Raw genomic sequence first — 19584 nt, 5'->3', positions numbered from 1 at the left:
CATCCATGATGTCACAAGTGGCAAGATTTCATTCTTTTTTTATAGCTGAGTAGTACTCCATTGTGTGTGTATATATATATATATATACACATCTTCTTGAATCATTCATCTCTCAGTGGACACTTAGGTTGCTTCCATATGTTGGCTATTGTAAATAATGCCACTATGACCATAGCATATATTTTTTCCAATTAATGTTTTTATTTTCTTTAGATAAATACCCAGAAGTGGAATTGCTGGATTATATACTAGTTCTCCTTTCAATTTTTCGAGGAATATCCATACTGTTTTCCATATTGGCTGCACCAATTTACTCTTCCAACAATGCACAATGGTTCCTTTTGTCTCTATCATTGCCAACACTTATTTGTTGTCTTTTTGATAACAGCCATTCTGAGAGGTGTGAAGTGTTACCTCATCATAGTTTTCATCTGCATTTCTCTCATGATTAATAATGTTGAGCATCTTTTCATGTGTCTGTTGGACATTTCTATATCTTCCTTGGGAAAAAGTCTGAGCCCATTTAAAAATTGGATTTTTTTTTATGTTGAGATGTGTGAGTTTTTCATATATTTTGGATGTTAACCCCTTATCAGACATATCATTTGCAAATATCTTTTCCTGTTCAGTAGGTTGCTTTTTCATTTTGTTGATCGTTTCCTTCACTGTGCAAAAGCTTTTTAGTTTAACATAGTCCCATTTGTTTATTTTTGCTTTTGTTGCCCTTGCCTAAGGAGCTAGATCTAGAAAGATAAGGCTAAGACCAATGCCAAAGAACATACTGCCTGTATTTTCTTTTAGGAGTTTGATGGTTTTGGGTCTTACATTTAAGCCATTAATCCATTTTGAGTTTATTTTTGTATATGGTGTAAGAAAGTGGTCCAGCTTTAGTCTTTTGCATGTAGCTGTCCGGTTTTTGCAAATCATTTATTAAAGAGACTAACTTTTCTCTACTGTATATTCTAAGCTCATTCGTTGTCAATTAATTGCTTTTGTAAGTGTGGGGTTTTTTTCCTGGGCTCTCGATTCTGTTGCATTGATGTATGTGTCTGTTTTTGTGCTAGTGCCGTATGATTTTGGTCACTATGGCTTTGTAGTACAGTTTCAACTCAGAAAGCATCATGCCTCCAGCTTTGCTCTTCTTTCTTCAGATTGCTTTGGCTTTTCCGGGTCTTTTGTGGTTCCATACAAGTTTTAGGATTATTTGCTCCAGTTCTGTGAAAAATGTCACTAGTATTTTGACAGGGATCGCACTGAATCTGTAGGTTGCTTTGGATAGTATGAACATTTCAACAATATTAATTCTTCCAAGCCATGACATAGAATCTCTTTCCATTTATTTGTTTCATTCTCCAATTTCTTTCATTGATGTCTTACAGCTTTCAGAGTATAGGTCTCGCACCTCCTTGGTTAAATGTTTTCCTGGATATTTTCTTCTTTTCGATGCAATTGTTAATGAAATTGTTTTCTTAATTTCTTTAGTTTACAGAAACACAACAGATTTCTGTATACCCAATGGGAGGAAGGAAATTATTTAAGCCAGTGGCTCTCAGACTTGAGTGTCCATCAGATTCACGTGGCAGGCTGGCTGAAATATAGTTTACTGGGCCCAACCCAGAGAGAGAGTCGGTAGGTCCAGGGTGGGGACTGAGAATCTGCATTTCTGACCAATTCAAGATGGTATTGATATTGCTGGTCCAAAGATTACATTCTGAGAGGCCCTGGCTGATGTAAACAGTGAGAGAGGAGGGGACAAGAATAGAAAAGGCACTGGGCCAGAGGGTTAGCTGTATGAGTTTTATTTCCTTTCAGAACCCCGTCCTTTGTTTTACAGGATCCAGACCCTTGTTATCTATTGACTTCTATCACCAGTCCATGTGCCTATCAGTTCTGAGAGCCATGGAGAGGTGACTGAGCGGGACAAAGGCGGGGAGGGTCAACTGGTAGAGAAGGAAGACGAGGCCGTGAACTTGGTGAATTAGACTGCTGCTCTGGGACTTCCTAGAATCCAGGTTGCCCTTTCCAGAGTGAGAACTGACATTGGCCTGATCTTCTGCAAGGAGGGCTGGAGATTAGAGAGCCGTATCAGGATGTAGACGTTTGACCAGTCCAAAATGGGGAGTGTGGACAGCCAGGCCTCCAACAGGGAAGGTTCAAACCACAGAAGCGGCCCTTGAATCGCTCACCCATGTTTCTGTACTGACACGTGAACCCAACGAAGCCAGAGTTGTCCTACCAAACTGCACTCCATGTGTCTCCCACCAAACAACTGCAGAAAGGACGAAAACCAAGGAGGAGGCTGTTGGGACACTCCCCATGGAGGACCTGGAGACTCACCTGGGGAAAGGGAGCATCGGGAGGTTAAGCAATTGGCTCTGCTACGTATTCGTCAATATTGGACTTTGAGTCTGGAATGCGGTTTGAAGAAAAATATTTTCTTCTTAACAGATTGTCCTTGGGCAAGGAAGAATGTCAACAAACCCAAGGAAAAGCTCTACCTGCAGCTATCTGCCTTAGCAGAGGTGTTTGTTTTTCTCTCTCTAGCTTCATATGTTGCTTTAGGTGAAAATCATAGTGATTAATTTCAGGCACTGTTGGCTTTTGCTGCGCAATAGGTTTGACAGATCCCTGAGAGGCCCTGTTTTGCTGGTCATAAAGGAGACATGTTGATGTTAGATGTTTCAAGTCATTTTGAGAGTGGATGTGATGTTAATTTTCGTTTGGCAAGTATTTCTCAAGTACCTACTGTGTGCTAGGCACTGTTAGGTGCTAATGTTATCAATTGTGAAAAGAGCTTTGATCCCAAAGTATTAAGACCTGGGTTTGAGTCCCAGCTCTCCAGCTTACTAACTATACGTCACTGAGCTTTTCAGAACCTAAGTTCCATCTGTAAAATGGGTCCACACTCAGCATTTGGGGTTGCTCCAAAATGACTTCAAAAATCGTAAAAAGCCAATAAATATAAGATGGTATTCTTGTAGCATTAGCGCTATCCTCTCTTGGCAAGATTTACCAGACTTGCTTTCTCAGCATGATTCACTGGACTCTCTTGTGTGGCCTGAGGTCAGCACAGAGCCTGGCACATTCATAGAAGGAAGGAAAGATGGGAGGCGGGGCGGTGCAACTTGCAGGTCCTCAGTCTTCACATTTCAGTTTCAGTTCTCCCAGAGCAAAGGTCCGAGATGTGGGTAAATGAACTGGCGAGGCAGGAGCTGAGTTACGCCTGTGCCGACTCATCTAGACCGGGCCTGGGCACGGACCCACATTCTCCTGCCTCCAGACCCCTCAACCTTTAAGACTACTTTACTGCCAAGCTGTAGTAGCTGAAAAATAAACACAGATCTTCCACTGCCCACCTCACTGGGCAGCGGTGAAGATCAAACAAGATAGTAAATGCGTCTGCTATACAAACTAGTTGGTTCCTTATCTCTGTTTTTATTTACAGATGTCTCTTTTCAATGAAAGGCTTAAAAGGAGGTCTTATATTCTTTTGTTGGCTTGCGAGGGTCTTCATCTCTCATGAACTTGGGAAACTACTTGTGGTGGAAAAGTGAAAACAAGGAAAAAAAAAAAAAGAAAAGCTTTTGAAACCCCTTGGTAGAAAGACCACAGGAAAAACAATGGGTCTCAACAGAGAAGAGAAAGAATGTTGGTGTGAAAGGGAGAGGAGGGTATTAATGATCATCAGCCAGCAAGGAGGGCAGGAAGGACAGGGTGATCAGGAGCCCGTGGTCCATGGTAGAGCTGATCAGAGCGAACTCTGGTTGCTATGGCAACAGGACCATCCTCCCGGAGTGGAGATGGCTGGTCCATCAGAGGTCAGGTCCTCCTCTCTTCTCTTCAGCTTTGGCATTTGCTTGGCAAGGACCTCTGCTTTGCTGACTATGACCTGCACTGCGTCCTTGTTCTGTATGTGAGCCTCAAGAGCAGGGCACTCTTCACAGGCTCACAGGGCCAGGACAGGTGTGCAAACGGGAAGTTTTCAGGCAAAAGAAACAGGGAGTCTGGGGCATTGGAGAGGCTCAAGAACAAACGCCTGAGCGAAAGGTGGCAGCTGCTCCAGTTGAAGCCAGTCTGGAACATGATCCAGTTTTTCTAGATCCGATTTTTTAAGAAAAGCAAGAAATCTGGATTTTAAAAGTGAAATCTCCTGGTTTTAAATGTTAGAAATATTGTGTGGGGTCAAGACAATATCTTTCTGATTTTGTTTGTGATCTCTAGTTTAAACCTTCATGTTTATCACAAACATATTTTGATTTATTTGTGTGAATTTCTCTTAAGAACCATCACTATAAGCTCTGTGTATGCCTCACTATTTTGGAGCACCCTGACCCCTTCTGTCCTAGAAGAGTTACTGCCCACCTGTTTGGGACACGGGCAGTATGATGTGGTGGTTATGAACTTGGGCTCTGGAGTTGGACAGCCTTGGGCTTGAATTCCTGTTTTATCTCTTCCTGGCTGTGTGACCTCAGATCAGACACTGAACTTTTCTGAGCCTTGGGTTTCTAATTTGACATGGAGGTAATTGTACTTGGTTCTTCAAAGGGATATTGTTAAGAATTAAATGAAATACATATAAACTACTAGATGCCATGCCTAGCGTAAGTGAACACTGAATAAACATTAAATAGTCTCATTGTTGATAACAAACTATTGAGTAGTTCATTTTTCAGGCATTTTTGTTTAATCTCACCAAACATTATTCTTTAAGGCAGAAATTCTCTCTCACACTTCTGGTTTATAACTTTCAGAGTCATGGGCCCAGCCCAGGTTCTCAAATGCTGGATAATAATGTTTACCACCACCACCACCACCATCATCATCACTGCCATTATTACTGTCAACATTGTCATCTCCGCCACCATAACTGTCACCATCATCATCATTATCACCACCACCATGATCACTATCAACATCATCACCTCCACCACCATAATTGTCACCATCATTTTTATCATCTTAACTGTCATTGTCATCATCATCACCTCCACCGTCATAACTGTCACCACCATCATTATCACCATAACTGTCACCACCACCGTCATTACCATTATCATCATCATCATGACTACCATTACCACGGTCAACATCATGGCCCTGACCGTCATAGCTGTCACCATCATCACTATCATCATAACTGCCACCACCATCACCATCATCTCTAGAGCTACCATTTACCAGATACATTATGTCTCAGCTCCTATATTGGTACTTTCCATATCTGTTTGGTTTCTATTATCACAGCAACTCTATGAACTGGGAATTTCCCCCCTTCTGTCCCCACATTGTGAACAAGGATGGCTGGGTGCTAAGGAATTAAATGCCTTGCTCAAGCTCACCACTACAGAACATCAGGACTAGATTCAGACCCAGGCCCCTCTGACTCCAAAACCTGGGCTATCTTCTTTACACCAGACTTACGATCAATTTGGGAAACAGAGGTGGTGGAAGCTACAGATCACACAGTGGGTCTTTGCAAAGCTCGGCATTCTGAGGTGCGAGTCCCTTTGTATTTGGGTACATTGCTATCATTTTGTCTTTTTCAGATGGCTGATAGCAGTTTATTTATAACTGAGGACTGACAGTCTGTTTATCCAAATAGCTCTTTGAAAAGTTCCAATTAAGGTTCGCCCACATCTCTGAAGGCTGGTGGTGGACAGCCAGAGCCATGCTATCTGTACTGCTTGCTAAGGTACAAAACACAGCAAAACGCCGTCCTCAAGAGAAGCCCTGATTGGGGCCAGGACAGCCACACCCCAAGGGAGGTCAATTCCAAACATAGCCTCTAGAATGGACGCTGACCACCTGCCAGGTCACGTCCTCTGTTGTGATGAACTATCCTGGATGAGGCATTGTATCACTGCTATGACGGGGAAGTCCTCAGTCTCGTGTGACTTTCAAAAGGTGCGTTTCTTCTCAGCCCTCATTTACAGCCTCAGCCAGGAGGATATGACTTTCCTTCTCACCCTCTGCCACATCATCGAGAGGTCGTGGTAGACTTGCGTTTGGTCAGTCCGCAACAACAGAGCAGCTTCTGGGGCCGGGTCCTAGGCTGAGCATCAGAGAGACACTAAGGATACAGGATTCAGAGCCTTGGCTGCTGTTGGGGAAGAGATGAGGCCAGATGTGTAAGCTGGGGTTGGCCTAGGGGAGTGCTTGGTATCACGATGCCCTATGTGCAACTGTGATTCTGCACTTTGAGTGACTGCATGGAAGTGAAAGAACTTAATCAGCAGACACAGCGTAGCCTAGAGAGAAGCTTATCAGACGTCTTCTGTCACGAACTTGCTCTGTCAGCTTGGGCTGGCTGCTTCGTCTGGAGTCAAATTGTCTGGGCCTGATTCCCAGCCTTGCCGCATTCTAGCTGTGTGACTTTGGCAGGCTGGGTAATTCCTCTGAGCCTCAGTTTTGTTTTCTGTACAATCAGGATACAAGTAGATTTCGCACAGAGGTGTTACGAGAATTAAACAGGATAATGCATGTGAAGCACTTAACACTGTGCCTGGCACATAGATAGACGAATGAGTGTTAGTTATAATAATAAGAATTTTAATTTGTCAATATTATTATTAGTATGTTCCAGGGCTCAGTGCTCAGTTTTGTTCTCCTTTACAGCCACACTCACTCTCCAGATGACCTCATCCTCTCTTGACTTTAAATACTGTCTCCAAAATTTATACCTCAAGTCTCAGTTCCTCTCCTGAGCTTCACACTCATACACATACACACAAAGATATGCACATGTGTGTATGTATATATGTGTATATGTATATGTGTGTATATATAGGTTTTTTTGGCATAGCCCTTAATAGGCCTTTCAAACTCTGCAAGTCCATCACCTAACTTTTGTTCCCCCTCTACTGCATCAAACCTTCTCTCCCAGCTCGGCAACGTCAGCCCCACTTTTCCTGATGCTCAAGCCAAAAAGCTTGGTGTCACCTTTGACTCCTGTGTCTTACCACCATTTGTCTCCTATATCAGTAAATCTTGTGGGTGCTCTGTTCAAACCCAGAATCCAGCCACTTTTATCAGCTCCACCACTTCCGCTCTGGTCCCAGCCATCATCCTACCTCCCCCGTGTTATTGCAACAGCTTCCTCACTGGTCTCCTGGCTTCTGCGCTTGCCCTCCTTCATTCTGCTCTCACACAGCAGCCAGAGGGGTCTCACTAAAACGTCGGTCAGATCATGTCCCTGCCCTGCTCAGTAGGTTCCAATGGCTTCCCGTCCCCTTGAGAATGACGTAAAGTTCCAAGCAGCCTGCAAGATTCCTCTGCCCTGGCTCACAGCCTCATCTCCCCAGGAGAGGTGGGGCTGGCAGGAGAGGGCTGCCTGGCAGGAGCTGGGGCCACAGAGGAGGGTGGCCAGAAGATGGTGAGGAGAATAAGGAGGGACAGCTCTTCTTTCTTCTTGCCTCTCCTCTCTTGTGTCCACAAACCAAACCCAACCACCTAAGCCCACAGGTAAGGGGGCCCTGATGGAGCAGCCCAGACAAAGACAGTAGCAACAGACGCCTTCTCCCTGAGCTCTGCACCAAGGACGCCCCTGCTCAGGGCTCCATCTTGCCTGTTCCTTCTGCCTGGAATGCTCTTCCCTGATACCACATGGCTCATCCCTTATGCCCTTCACGTTGCTGCTCAGATGGTGCCAAAGAGGTCTTCCACATCTGCCCTCCAAGGGAGAAACCCCATCCCTTGTCCTCCTTTACTCTCTTACTCTTTATCATGTCTTATTTTTCTTCCTAGCGCATATCCCCTTCTGACCTGGCATGTACTTAATTATTTTATTTATTGCTTCTCTCCCCATCCTAGAATGTAAGCTCCCTGAGAACAGGATTTTGTCTTGTTCACTGTTGAAGAGCATGTGTACAGTCGGCAATCAAAATAAATATCTGTCTTCTTATGGAGGAAGGAAAGAAGGAAGGAAGGAACGTTACATGTTTCATCTTTCTCGTCTCTGGAGAGCAGTGGTTGGGTTAGATGATCCCTCCAGCTGAAACATTTTATCACTCCATCAGGTCAGTAGAATTCAGATAAAGGGTTCTCAGCTCACATATCTTAGCAAAGCCAGATCACTCAGGAAACCAGAATCCCTTCTCACAATAAATTATGGCACTCACTACCCCACCCAAAGTCTCATGAACTGAATCAGATTGTCCTTAAAAAGATGGTCTTGAGCAAAATTCAAACCTGCTCACTCTTAACCTCAGTGCTGGTTATTTTCCATTTGCTGACTGCAACCTTTTCTTCTCTGACATCTGCTCCTCCTCCCTTTCTGTGCCTCAGGAGGCTGGTGCGTGGACTGCTCCATCGGGCTCCCTTGCCTGCAGGCTTGGGTGGCTGGGTTTGGTTCATGGACGCCGAAGAGGAGAGGCAGGAAGAGAGAGGGGCTGGCACATCTTGTCCCTGTTCTTCCTTATTCTCCTCACTGTCTTCTGGTCACCCTCCTCTGCGGCCCCAGCTCCTGCCAGGCAGCCCTCTTCTGCCAGCCTCAGCTCTACAGGGCTCCCACAACACCCCTTCTTTTCAGCTTCAGGGGTGGATATGTCTTCTTGCTCTTGTTGGTCCCTGAAGCTGCAACATCCTTTGTTGGCTCCATTTACCCTATAAATACTTCCTTTATTAAAGTCTCTTCAATTAAACCCTCTGAGTGGAATTCTGTTTTCTGTCTGCCAGGACTTTGACGGCTGTGAGTGAACTCTAGTTCCTTTGTACTTTGAAGGGCAGAGAAGTTGAGACACGGGGTGCTTTCTGAGTGAACACCGAGACTGTGTGTGTGTTGGCCATGCAGTGGTTCAGAGCTGGACCTAGAGACCTTTCACAATCTGGGGAGGAACCGGTGTGCTCTTCCTACATGATTCAGTTCCCAGCCCCGTGAAATGAAAACTTATTGAAGAAATGTCCCCAGATTGACAAACAGTGGAAGTTCCACTGATGCCTCCTCCAGGAGGGTGGGGGTAGAAGAATCTGGCCGAGTAATATTTAATTTTATATTTTTACTGCTCAGAGGACAAGCTTTCCTCATCCCCTTTACTGTATAGGTACGAAAACTCACTCTGCATGCCTTTCTTGGGAGAAAAACTTTGAATTCTTTTCTTTATCTTTATTCAGAACAGTTCTGCACATTCCTGAAGAAACAAGCCTTAAATCCAGAGAGCTGGGTTGACAGGACACTGGCGGAATGCCAGGAAACATATTATCATGTGTGCTAATCCTGTTTAAGAAAACAGATCATTTTAAACTTAAGTAGGTTACATGAAAAAAAAAGAAAGAAAGAAAGAAAGAAAAAGAAGCGAAGCAAAACCAAGGAGCTCTAGCCGAGAGAATGTAAAATGAGACCATAACACAAACCACAAAGAGAAAAGGGGAAAATATAAGTATTTGGGGGAGGAGCAAAAGAGTCAAAGAAAAAGCCAAGTTAATAATAAAAGTAAAACGTTCTATTCTTTTGCCTTTGCACTTTTGCTAGGGATAGATACTTATCCCTGAAAATATGTGTTTCCAAGGGAGCTATTCCAGCTAATCTGAGCCATCCAGCCATCACCACGCTAAAGAATCAGCTAGATCTCCCCATCTGGTGAAAGGCAATACATTTGCAGACATGGAGGTGTGGATGGGAACGGTTTTATCAATTAAAAGGTGGCGGTGATGTGTGTTTGTTTATTTCACCTTTGCAGGCTGCCGAATACGCACATCCTTCAAAATATAAAGGACCTGAGTTCACTAAGTAATAAACCCTCTTATGCCTACCAGAGAGAAGACAAAGAGAAGAGGCTGAAAACTAGAATGAACACCTGATGAGGAGAGAATTGCTCCCTCTACGAGACCCTATGATTCACCAGATTCTATGGTACCAATCAGAGCTCTTGGGTGGAAGTCACAGTAGATTTATGACTTGGAACATGGCCAGAACACACACGCTTTCTTGTTTCAATAGAGGCTCGAGAGGACGCTGGATCCTGAGCTGAATCCCTCGTCTCCATCTAGTTCCATAAGCAAGGCCATATGAGAATCTTTCTGAAACTTCCGAGACTCTATTTACATGACTGCTCCCTGGGTCCCTCCTTGACACGAGGGGCCACGTGACACATCGTGCCTAGGACTTAGAGCTGAGAGTTTCCCTCTCCTGTGAGTAATGTTACTCATCATCTCTCTCCCTTTGTCTCGGTGGATAGGAATCTCAGTGCAAATACAACAATATTCAAAGTTTAGATTTTTTTTAAACAGCAAGACAACTCCTTCAATGCAAAGCTATGCAAGAGTCCAAATATAAAACAGACATACGAGGTGCTATTCTGAGTGGAGCAGAGACAGAAAAGCTTACAAATGTGGCTCCTACTCATCCTCCTTCCTTCCTTGGTGGCCTCTAAATCACCTCTAAGAACCATCTCAGGGTAGAGAGGGTTTCTCAGACAAGACCCAGAAAGCACAGGCCACAAAAAGAAAAGATCGATATACTTGACTGTGTTAAATCAGTTTCTACATTATTTTTAAAAGGCACCCCAAATGCAGTTACATAAGTAAGCAGTCAACTGGGAGAAGATATTTGCAATTCTTATAATGAGCAAAGAATGTGTTTCTAGTTTCTATAATGAATTACAAATGAACCAGAAAAAGCTGAATCTTCCAATTTTAAAAAATGGACAAAAGGTATAAACAAGTGATTTCTAGAAGAGAGAAACCGGCCAGTTAAGATGTGGAAAGATGTAATTAAGACCCTATAATTAAAAGGACAATGTCACATGTGTCAGGGAAGTGTCTCAAAAGTCTGACACTCATTATTGCTGGTGAGGATGTGGGGAAATTCTGATATGCTGCAGGTGGGTGTGTAAATTGGTGCAAGCAACTTGGAGAGCAATTTGGCAGTGTCAAGAGAGGGTGGAGCTGCACAGATGTGCCGAGCTGTGTGGCCTGAATTCTCTCCTAGATGTAAGTTATTTATATACAAAGTTCACATGAGCGCAATAATACATGGACAGGAGAGCTCATTATGGCAATTTGGGGGGGGGAGTAATTAGATTTATTTATTTATTTTTAAACGGAGGTACTGGGGATTGAACCCAGACCTTGTGCGTGCTAAGCATGTGCTCTACCACCGAGCTATATACCCTTCTCCCGTATAACAGTTTTTGTAGTAGCTAAAATTTGGAAACATGCTCAGTGTCTATCAATATATAGGTAAATTGTAGCTTATTTGTTCAATAGAATGCTATTCAGCAGTTGAAACAAATAATTTAGATCTATATTTAACGATGTAGATAAACACTGAAAACAGAGCAGAAAAGGCACATTGAGGGCTGAAAGGTACAGCGTGTTACTGTCTGTATAAGGCTGACACACTAACAATATACTATGTTGCGTAGGTGTGTGCAGACGTAGTGCAAGTATGGACACCCGGACAGAGAGGATGATTCCCACCACTTAGGAATAGCGGTTAAATCTGAGGAAGAGGAGGGGATGAGAGCTGGCCAGGTATGGGGAGGACCACAGCCTAACTGGGATATTTTTGTTTTTATCATAAAAAGGAAAGATCTGAGTCAAACATGGCAAAAGGGCTTCCACTTGCGAAATCTGGATGATGGGCAAATTGATATATTTCATATTATTCCCTGTTCTATGTCTTTGATTTTTTAATAATAAAAATAATGTATGCAGTGAAAACTACCACAATTATGAAATCGAATAACCCTGGCCATGATTTCTGGGACGATTTTCTTTGTCCTTCACTGTCCAGCTCTCGACCTTCTACCCTTATGGTAGAGGGCTTACCATCTCTGTGCCCTAGTCCCTGTGTTTCACAGGAGATGATGTACGTGGCGGTCCTAGGATGGTGTGTAACATGAAGCAGGCGTGTTAGTTCCAGTTACATCGTCCCACTTGAAAGCCTTTCTGCAGGAGTGTATGAGGTATCTGAGTAACAAACAGCCCCCTGGTTGTCCTCCATGTTCCTAGTCATTGGCACGTGCATTTACTATCTCACAATTGTATAGATCAGAAGTCCAGTGGGCTTGGCCGTGAGTCGCAGGAGGTCTAAATGAAGGTGTTGGTCTCCCTGGGGTCTAGGTTCTGGTTGTCAGCAGCGTTCAGCTCTGAATGGCTGTAGGACTGAGGTCCTGTTTCCTTGCTGGTTTTCTGACTGGCTTTGTGTTCTCAGCTCTTAGAAGCCTTCTGTATTCCTTGGCTCATTGCCTCTTCATTTTCAAAGTCAGCAACAGTAGGGTGAGTTCCTCTCACACTTTGTGTCTTTCTGCTCTCTTCTGTTTGACTCTTCCTCCTCCTCAACTTTTAAGATGACATTGGGAAGCCCAGATAATCCAGGATAATTTTTCCACCTCAAGGTCTGTAACCTACATCATATCTGCAAAGACCCTTTTTTTGCCATGGAAAGTAGCATGTTCACAGGTTTGGGAATCAGGTTGTGGACATCTTTGGGGAGTCATCATGCTGCCTACCATACCACCTGGTCAACTATTTTGGGAACAACACCATCAAAAACAACAATGATTAAAGCAGTAATGCCAGTGTTACAGACGACAAAGTACAGGCCCAGTATATCCTGGCCCCACAACAGAAACCAGGCGGTCTGAGCCAAAACTCGTGCTCTTACCTGCTCTGCCCCTGCAAAAGCGCTTGACCTACAAACTCTGGAATCTGCAGAGACAACAGATTGCAGTTTTAGCCCTGATTTTCAGTGCCCCTTGCTAATTTCCTTACAGCTCTATGAAACAGGAATGATGCCCCAGGATGGGCCTGGAGAGATGGGGCTTGAAAGCCCTTTCCATTTAAAGAGAAAAATCAGAATCTTTTTACTCACATGACAGTGACAAAGTCATGGAATCAGGGTCTCAATGCGTCACACACAAGGGACTGGGTGTAGAAGCAAATATAAAAGTGTTAATCATAGAAAATGATCACAATGTAAAAAGTGAAAACAGAGGATAATAGAATAGGAGTCATTTACTATTTATTGAGCATCTGGGAAATAGCAGGCAGTGCACTCGGCACCTGGGATATAAAGTGAATGAGACAGGTAACCGCTCACCCCCGCCCCACTGGGGCTTACATTCTATGGGTTGCTGGAAGACTGACAATAAATAATAGGCATTCAAAAGAATATATATGAATTATATTATATATATAATATAGTATGTAATAAAGTGATAGTGCTTTGGAAAAAACAGAACAAGAAAGAGCGGCAGTGGTGAGGATGGGCAAGTTTCAGTTTTAAGTGGGGTGCTCAAGTCGGATTCATCAAGAGGGTGATATTTCAGCAAAAATTTGCAGGAGGTGAATGATTTGTAATGCAGGTATCAGGGGAAGAATATTTCAGGCAAATGGGATATGCAGTGCAAAGGCCCTGCGGTAGGAGCATGCCTGGTGTGCCCGAGGAAGAACAAGAAGTCCAGGGTGTCTGCAGTGGAATTAAGAAGGGAAACAGAGCAGAGGAGTCAGGAAGCAAAGGGGCCAAACCACGTATAACCTTGGCTTTTACCTTGAGTAAGCCACTGGAGCACTATGACCTGGTTTGCTGAATGTGGATTGGTGTGGCTGCTATGTTGAGAGTGGACTACTGGGGACAAAGTGGAAGCTGGGTGGCTAGTAATCTTGGCCAGTCTAGACTGGGTAGTAATAATTGGAAAGTCTGGACTCTGGCTCTATTTTCAAGACATGGATATGCTGATGGATTGGTCAGAGTCTTGAGCAAAAGAGAACTGTGGGCTGCCATCAACTGAGATGGGCAAGACTGAGGGCAGAACAGGCTTGGTAGAACGGGAGTGAGTGGAAGGGAAAAAGGAGAGTTCATCTTGGACATGGGGTGTTAAAAAATGTTCATTAGACATTCAACTGGGATGTTGGGTTGGCTGTTGGTTTTGCGTCTGAGGTTAAGGAGAGAGGTCTGGGCTGGAGACAGGATTCTTGGAGTTGCCACTGTAAGTTTAAAATCACAAGATGACTGAGGGCAGCAAGGGAGTGAGTGTAAAATGAGAGTTGATGGAGTCCCTGGGGCACTCCGTCTTGGAAGAGAAGAGGAAGAATAAGCAAAGGAAACAGGAGAGCAGAGCCTGGGAAGGTGGACCAAGAGACAGTGATGTCCTGGAATCTGGTGTCGAAGCTGAATACTGACTGTTGCATTTAGTAATGTGGGGTTCACTGGGCACTGTGAAGAGAGGTCTTTCCATGTGGTGGGGCAGCAGGGAGAACCAGGCTGAACTGAGCTTAAGACTTCATGGATTGGGGAAGGAATCGGAGTCTCCACATACAGACAACTGTGAGGAGTTTTACTGCCAAGGAGGTGAGAGACATGGAGTGAAGCCCTAGGGGTTTGGAGGATACCAATATTATTGCTAAAGATAAGAGAAGTAATGGCATGTCTATTGGCTGATAGGAATGATCCAGTAAAGAGGAGAAAGTTCTGAGGATATGGGCAATGGAGGGAAGAATTAGCTAGAGGGGACTGGGTCCAGGGTGCAGAAGAGGAGGAACTGGCTTTACAAAGAAGCATGAGATAAGAAAGCTGTGCCGCAGCCGAACTGAGGGAAATGAACTCTTGAGTAGCTCTTGTATTTCCTGGTCAAAGAGAGTCTTCCTCTCACCACGAGGCCACCATACCAGCAGCTGGAATGGCCAGTGTCTGGGAGGCTAAATTCTTTTGGTGGCCTTAACATTGCTTTTGTTAGAACCAAGCTGCCTTCAGGCTTTCTACCGGTTCGGGGTTTTTTGTTTTTGTTTTGCCAGGGAAAGTTCACTCTACAGGTTAGGACAGCAACACTTACTGGGTAAAAGGCAGCTATCTGATTCCCTTCTGGACCCGGGACTGGATTATTCAAAAGACAGAGTATACATGCATGTGCGTGTATGTCTGAAACATTACGCTGTGCACCAGAAATTGACACGACATTGTAAACTGACTAGACGTCGACGAAAATTTTTAAAAATCCAACATAATGAGATACAGGATTTAAAAAGAAAAATAAAAAGAGTGAAGGGGAAAAACAAACAAACCCCCCCCCAAAGACAGAGTAGGCGTGTACTTAAAGTCCCACCAGCAAAAAACAAGGGCACTGAAAGAGAAGTGCAGGGGGGAAGAGAGGAGTTTAGATTAACTGCACTTATTCAGAATTTTACCACCTCCAAAGCCAAAAAGAAATTATTCTGGTCTCTGAATGCATGTAAACTCTGTGTTTTACAGCTAAGTGTTGCTTTGTTTTCAATTTTCAGAAGGCAGGGCACCATTATTTGTGAATACTTACAGTTTATAAGAATCATAATTCAGCCATGTTTCAACCAGGTCCCTTTGAGTAGAAGGAACCCTGATCCACGGTCAGAGATGATAGGCCAGACTATACAGACAGTCCCAAGGGGGCCTGAGAGAAGCCATCTGCAGCTCACTTTAACTCATCACCTCTGAGTGAATAATAATAGGAAATGCACACCCTAAAATAGTAGGCCAGGGTATCATCTCTACATGTGACAAATGGCACATGGGGAGTCTAAATAAAGATTTTATTTCGTGAAATCCAATTACATCAAAGCCTTATGCAGCTCCGGGTCTGCCACACATGGCTCCACGGCCAAACGGCACTGAAGTCAGGGACGGGGGCCTTTTCCTGCTGTTTACACGGGAAACACATCAGTCTCTATTTGACCCTCCCAGTGAAGTTACTCCACTTGACCACACATTCAAGTGTTTACGTTTTCTTTTTCCCCCCAAATGATATTCTCCAGAAAAGAAGTGGTAAGGGTGGGTGGGGCCTTGTCTTTCCCTGATAGTGGATGTTTTGAGGAGATGGGAGGCAATGCCATGGAAGAGGAGGGTAAGCCTCAGGATAGCCACGGGAGAGAGAACAGAGAGGAGCAGGCGGGCAGTGAGGGAGAACAGGAGTGAATTCAGTTCCCACTCGTCACGTGCTACAGTCACAAAGAGGAATAACCCACAGTTCCTGCCCTCAGTGTCTGATGGGTTGGAATGGAGGTTTTCAACCTTTTGAGTCATACCTGTTAGATAGTATTTCACATGCCCAACCCACTCCCATCATCCGTAAGGGCACTTCTGCACTGTGATAAGATACTCTGCAAATGTTGTGCAGTTCTGAGCTCAGTCGTGACGCATCTTCTCTTTCTCCACTGCCCTCTGTGTGGACACTGCTGCCAGCCTTCCCGTCCCCACTTCACGCGTGCCCCCGCGCACAGTACGCATGGGGTTAGGTGGATATTGACCCATCCCCGGCTCTAGGACCTAAGCAAACCTGTTATCATTCTGTTTGGCTCAGGAGAAGGGAGGGTGACCTCTCTTTTCCTGGAGAGAAAACCAGACTGCGGTGTAATGGTTGGAGGGAGGGGTGGGACGAGGAAGACAAGCTCCCTCTCCGAGGGGCGGTGCAGTGTGACTGCGGGACCTACAACTGCTGCTGTCACTTTGCTCCCATGAGTGACGCCAGCGTGAGATGAAGCCAGCGGAGCCAAGAGAACCGCAGCTGGGAGGAGCAACAGCCAGACACAAACATGCCTAAAGTCCATGTAACACACATCCTCGTGGGTGTACTCTTATCTACTTATTCATGTATGTATTTCCATCGTAGGAGCTAATACATTCCTTTTATGGTCTAATCCAGCGTGAACAGGGTGTTGGGAAGTTGCCACCAAAAGCACTGTTACACACGTAGCGAGTCTTCCAACCCTGTGGCTAAGAACCTCTGGTCTAGAGCAAGTTCACATATGTTACTAGTTTGACAAATAAAACAACTATATCTTCATAACAATAACTATTATAGCATTATATATGTTATATATTATGTAAATATACATTGTATAATATATTTATATGATTTATATTATATTTACATATATAAATGCTATATATTTATGTAATATATTTACATATATTATGCAAACAATATTTATTATTTATAGATATAAATACTATGTAGTATTTACATAATATATTTACATATATAATATATTTTTATGTAATACTTATGTAATATACGTAATATGTTGTAATAGAATATATAATGTGTATGTATGTAAATGTATATAAATATGTGTTACATAAGATAACATTGTATATTTATATATAAATAATATCTATTTACATAGTACATATTTATATAATATACACTATTATATATTTACATATATAAAATACAAAAGTAAGCAACAGCATTTAGAAAGATGTCCTTGGATTGAGGTGGTGGTGGCAATTGTGATTTGCAGCCTAAGAGACAAAAGGCAGAGAATGAAAATGAGAACTCCAGATGAAGAAATACTTATGATTCTTAATTGGCTCTAAATATATAGAGTGACCAGGGAGGTCTTCCCATTGCCAAGCTATCCGTTCAGGAACAGTGATGGCAGAGGTGTGGCTAGAAGAAGAGAAAGCCCCTGTGGACAGTGGTGGTAGGTCTGGACAGGAAGTGCTAAAACATTACTGGACGAACCAATGAAGCTAATGCGCAGTGATGCTGACGTAGTACAGCATCTCAGAGGCCTGCAAATTAAAGCTACCAGTGGGTATAGCAAACATTGGGCCATCGACGGAAAAGCAAGTGTTCCAGGCCCACAAGCAGCTTGTTTGCATAAATGCAGCAGACTGAAGCTAGTGTGCGAGAGGGTCCTGGAGAATGCGGGACCTGAAGCTGCATCACTTTTGTTGACTCAGCAAGACATGCCACCTTTGGCCACGTCCTTAACTACACTGTTCATGTCCTTCCTTTAAGACCATTTCCCCTCCCTCCCTCCCAGCTCTCCTTTTATTTTTGCCTTCCTTTCCCTTGTGTATGGATGCTGCTTTTATGCACAGCTCCTCGTTGTACAATTGAGATCGGTCCTTAGATATGACTGTGCAAGTTCAGCCTGAGTGGCTCGAGGCAGTTTCTTGAACTTGATCGCTTTTGGGAAATTTTTAATATTTCCTGGAAATTGCCTGAGTCAGCTCAAGAGTCAATGATAAAACATATCCTGTAAGTCCTGTGTACAACATGTGGGCCGAGAAAGGACAGAGCAATTTTCCAGCTGTTCAAATAATGAGCAAAATACTCCCTTCAGGGGATTCCTTTGCGTAGGACAGAAAGCTAAGGCAGGATGGAGTGGGAAGGAAGGTTGGGGGATGTCTGGAAAATTAAGGGGGAGACAAGACAGTGTGGTGCTGGAAGGCCTCTAAGTGCTAAGAAGACAGCTCTTGAGGAAGAGTTAAGACTGGAGTCAAACCAGAAGCTCCCCTGATTTTCATTCTTCCCATACACAACTTTGTCAGTATCTAAGAGAGAGGAAGGAGAAGCAGAGCAAGGAGTGTGTTTGGAAAACTTCGAAGAACCAAATGAGTGTGGCTTTCTCATCGCACAAATGCTGTATTTTATCTTGCAACTCTTAGACTGCAGATGGGCAGTGTCTCTCATGCCAGGTCTGTGGTTGAGTGATGGTTTAGAAATAAAGCGCATTTTCTCTCTGGTTCCCAGGGCTCAAATTTCCAGGGTACAGCAGAAATCTAGTAGCTTGAGTCTCTCCATGCGACACAGAGCTTTACTAAATCTCTCCAGGTTGGAGACCTTCACAACTTTGTTAGGGGAACCACCTACCTTCTTTCCCCTTTCATCTTTCCCTCCCTCCTTCCGGCCATTCATTAAACCAACAGCTCAGAGAGCACTGATGGGTATCAGACGCTGTGATAGGCTCGGGGAACGCGAGAGTGACTAGGCGTGGTTTCTGTCCCAGAGCAGGTTATTCCCCAGTTGAAGAGCCACACTGTGAATAGATAAGTTACAATATGGAAAGATGACTGTTACAAAGAAGGCAGAATGGTGGGAGCCCCGCTGGCGGTGGAATGTTCTTGCCTTGCTAACTAAAGTAGGGTAGGGGGCAGCCCACCCGCTACCTCCACAGAACCAGGCACCCGAGAGCTTATCAGCCAGCGGGAAGTTCTGATACCAAGAATAACATTTTAGCTGGCAGAGGATCACTCCCAGGCAGAGGTTTGAGGAGTTGGTGTTACAAAATTTCCACATTTCCTTTCACAGACCGTTGGTTGGAAGGAAATCGGCATTGTTTTTTATTTGCTTGTTTATGTTTTTGAAGAGCAAAGTCATCTGGCAGTTTTTCTATCAAAATAAAGCGGGACATAAAAATACACATCCTCTGACCCTGCAATTCTATTTCTAGGAAATTGCCCTCAGATACATTCTGAGGAATGTTCAGGGATAAAGGTATAAGTAAGCTCATGAAAACAGTGTTTGTAAGAGTGAAAAATTATAAATAACCTAAGTGTCTAATTAGAGAGAAATGGTTAAATAAATTATACAATTCTAGGCAGTACTTTAAAGGAACTGTGTAGAGATCTAAGTGGAAAGAGATTGTTGAGCACCAAAAGCATGCTGCAGAATAATTTATGTAGTCTAATAACAATTACGATTTTTAAAAACCCTATACACATGCAAACATTATATCATTATATCATTCTATCTATCTATCTATCTATCTATCTATCTATCTATCTATCTATCTATCTACCTACCTACCTATCTACCTACCTACCTACCTACCTACCTATCTAAATCTGTCTATCTAGAAAAAAGCATGGAAAGGTGTCCACAA

The sequence above is a fragment of the Vicugna pacos genome, chromosome 3 (genome assembly GCF_048564905.1).
Source record: "Vicugna pacos chromosome 3, VicPac4, whole genome shotgun sequence".
Lineage (NCBI taxonomy): Eukaryota > Metazoa > Chordata > Mammalia > Artiodactyla > Camelidae > Vicugna > Vicugna pacos.
This window is presented reverse-complemented; position numbering follows the sequence as displayed.